The following is a 4,172-nucleotide window of genomic DNA, read 5'->3' as shown; positions in this document are numbered from 1 at the left end:
CATTCCTGAATCCAAGATGTAGAGCTCTCCTCATAGTGTTACTTCCTGTAAAGTTGGAGAATCACCTCATAGGATTATGAGGCTACTAAAAGGATAAATGTCTTTTACTTAAAGTACCCATGCATATTAACATTCTTAATGGAGTTTTTCCTCCTCCTATCCAGACAGTATAGTCATATTCAGATAGCATTGATAAAGTTACAGAGCAAGACACATGCTGAATGGACAGACCTGCAGACCCTCTAGATCCTTCTGGCCAAACTTCCTTTAGAGAAAAGGACTGCCTTAATGGTTCACTTTCTTGATGTTTGTCCTTTCTGTGGTGTGTGTTGCCTGATCTGGAGTCCCAAACTGGATGGCAACTGTGTGCTATTGCAGAAGGAGTTCAGAACAGTTCTGATACAGCCGAATACGGGGTTCTGTCCATTACAAGTTAACTTGCCTAAAATGCCAATTGGGTTTGTACTTACCTGTCATCAATATCTTGGAGGAAAAAATGCAACCAGTTTAAAAAATGGGGAAGTAATTGAATTACACCTCAATCCTGTATGCTTTACTTCCATGTGATAATTGCATCAATGCTGTTTTCCAGTGGTGCATGCCAAGAGGAGGTTTCTGTCCTCGGGAGAAGGAAACTGTGCACATTTTTTCCTTTTGTCCCTTTCCCCAACCCAATGCACAAAGGCAGATGAGGAATAAGGGGTTGAGAGCTGCAGTATTGTTGTATGTTGTATACCCAGGAAAAAACATCTCTTCCGTCAAATGTTCATGCAGATCATTGAAGACATTTTCTGAAGATATAAATTTGTTCTTTCTTCACTCACGTAGCTTTTTTTTCCCTCTACCAAAAGTAGGCTGTCTGAAGTCACATGTACTATGTAGCTTATAAATGCAGGCTAAAGTGGTTAGTGAGCCTTTTCTACATTCAGCAAGAAAGTCTAATTGAAAGCATCCACCCAATAACTTTCGTAAATATTTACCAAAATTGTGGAAGCTTTGGTCATTTACCATAATGCTTAAATCAGCTAACGGCCTTAAAAAAGAAACTTTCTAAAAAGCCCACAAAAAATGAGGTAGTGCTCTAAGCCAATTTAAGTGGGCTAAATGTGAAAGATTATATGCAGTATTTGGAAAAAATACAGTTAAGCAATGTGGGTTTGATTTATGTTATTCTTGGCAGGTAAGTGGTGTTGCTTTTGCATCACCATATTGCCTTTTCACTTGCTTGTATCACGTTGACTTGTGAGCAACCATATTAACTTTGCTTGAAAGTGAACGCTTCATTGCTCTTCAAGCCCTGTTTGTGCAAAACATGCTTTTAATGAGCATGCGCATTTAACTGTAACAGATTGAAAACAGGAGGACTCTCACAGTAGAAAAATTTGAATTTGTATTTTGAAAGCTTGCCCACTACTATCCTTTGTTTCCAATGCTATGGTAAACTAATGCAGTGTTACAGCTCTGGCTTCTGCTTGTGGTTGGGCTTTTTTTGTTTGTTTGGAAGGAAGGGATTGGCAGTGATTAAGGGGTTATATCCATTATATTCACATATAGGAACTGTTAAGTAAGGTACTTTTAGCTTCAACTAACATTTAATGTGTATGTTAACTCAAATGTCAAATGAAATTGAGGTGTAAATGCAGTCATTATTGAAAAGATCCTGAGGAGGCATCAGGAATGAAAGCACTCCAAGGAGAAATGGAATCCAATTGATTTTAAAAAGTGGCTTGATGATGATAATGTTCTCTGGTAAGCATGGAGGAAAAACAGATTGCTTTTTAAACCAGTTTCCAGGCTGCTTTAGTGTTATGTCTTTTCCATACTACTCTTTCACTGTATTTTCTCAAAGGACATCTTCTGGCAAGATTGCTCTTTGAAGGTGGTTTAGAATAAGGTAATTTATTGCAGCACAATTTGAGTGGGGAGTGTTTCTTGCTATATAAAATTGTATGGCATCCACTTTGCTTTCTCTTTTAAACACAGTGCACAGCAGGCAAAAAACATAGGGCTGCAAGATATGGGACATCTAGACTAAAACCTCAACACCATTCTTTTCTAGGTGTAACTAAAAGGAGAGGGGAGCATATAAAATGCAGGAGTCCTAATTTTGTAGGCAGGCTTATTTATTACCAATATGTTTGTGGATTGACTTACAGGAACCCTTAAGGGTTTCCTTTTTCCTTATAGGAAAGCTGGAATTGGACCATATGAAAACTAGAATATCACTTAATTTCATTGTCTTAGTGTATTCTCTTAATTAGGAGATGATTTTCCTAGAAAACTATGTGGGGTTTATGCATTGCTTTCACCCTTATAGTGGTATCAGTATTGATAACAGGGTGATGAACTACATTTTTAACAACTTTGTAGTGGTCAGAAAGCAAAGGGACATAATACCACTGAGGGTTAAATATTGCTTTGTGAAATTGCTCTAAACTGACAAATAATGGTTTTCTGTCTTTGACATCTGTTAAATAAATGAATACAGCTGAATTTAAGTCAACTAAAGGGAACCCTGCTCTATTAATCAGTCTCCCTTTTCCCCTTTGCTTACCAAGTACTTCTTGGAGAGACAGTTTGACTACAGACTTTTTTTCCAATTGCCACATGCTTTTGCTGCATAAATCTTCATGTAGGTACATGGAATGTTCTTCCATATCAATTTCAAGCTAGTATGGGCATTTAACTTGCTTGCAAATTGAAGTACCCAAATAAGCATGCTGTATTCTTTGCATTGTCGTGACCTTCCTTGCAGGTGTTGGATTTGAATGCTTCTGCCAGCCTAAAACAGATGATATAACCCCCCCCTCATTATGTCTCCAGTGCAGGATTTTTACACTCTTAGAGCTTTATCTGATAATTGCAGCACTTTTGATCTGCAAAGAAAAGAACTCAGAATAAGATAAAAGATCTGAAAGGCAAGTCAAATGCCAGGGAGTAGCAGTCTTGCACTGAATAGTCCTGTTTTCTTCTGGTGATGAAATCTCCAGAGCCCCTGAGGAGCTGTAGTCATGGGGAACAACCTCAGTAGGCCTGGAGGGTAGCCGCTCACGGCACTGTCAACTGCCGGTACATGGTGTCTGGTTGACAAGGGGGAAAGGTGGATCTTTTCAGTTCTGCTCCTGGCTCTGTTGCTGTAGGATTTTACATCGAGGTAATTTTTTATCAGTGGGCATGCTTTGCAAGGCATGCATTCAAGCAGCCACACCACATTGCTGGATCCATCCTGAGGTGTGACATATTTCAGTTCTTAAACATATTGTGTTCATATGGTACTGAATAAATATTCTGGTTTTGAGCTGCAATACTGAGAACCTTCTAGTCCTCAAAATGTCAGATACAATAAGTTTTTGCTTGCCACTTACAATTAAACGACTGTCAGACTGAATGGTGCTGAACTGAAGTTTGCCTAAAATTGTAGTATGATTAAGGCCTTTCTGGTTGGGTTTCTTAGCCCTATATTAATACCATATGATGAAGTGTTCTAGCCCTGAAACAAAGCCCACGTGAAGTGGAAACTGTGGTTTCTTGACTAACTGCAAGGAAGTTAGTCCTCACTGTCCTTTATGCATTTGAGGCAATACTTCTATTAAAGATGTAATACATAAAACCCACAAAGTTTTGCAGGAAAATGATCTCCTAATTAAGAGAATACACTGAGGCAGTGAAATTAAGTGATATTCTAATTTTCAGATGTTTCATTCTACCATGTCTAGGCTGAAGGAAATTATAAATTTCCCATTTAATTGTTTCGTTTTTATTAAATGACTCATCTTAAGCTTTCTTTCCTTCCGCACAAAAATATAATTTTAAGATAGGCAATGTGGTAGTATCACTAATAGCTGTGAACTATATGAGGGTGTATACTAATAAAATAGGTTGAATTCCTGTGGTGGCCAGGTTTTACTCTGCCTCTGGCATAAAGTGTGACAAACGCAGTTGATGTGCAGCAGTGGGCTGTTAGTGCATGTCCTGCTGTGGTGAACTGTTGCCTTCTCCCTAGAACCACAGATGCCTTAGTAACCTTCTCAGAAGGGAAACTGCTACTTCTAAAACACCACCCACAGATTGAATTTTCTACATTGCAAAATGTCAGCAACCTATTATCTGTTTCACTAGCTGTCAAGGTGTTGACTGTGAAAGTTTATAATGCAAAATTAAAAACTGTATCC

Source organism: Pygoscelis adeliae, unplaced genomic scaffold, assembly GCF_000699105.1.
Source record: "Pygoscelis adeliae isolate BGI_AS28 unplaced genomic scaffold, ASM69910v1 Scaffold27, whole genome shotgun sequence".
NCBI lineage: Eukaryota > Metazoa > Chordata > Aves > Sphenisciformes > Spheniscidae > Pygoscelis > Pygoscelis adeliae.
This window is presented reverse-complemented; position numbering follows the sequence as displayed.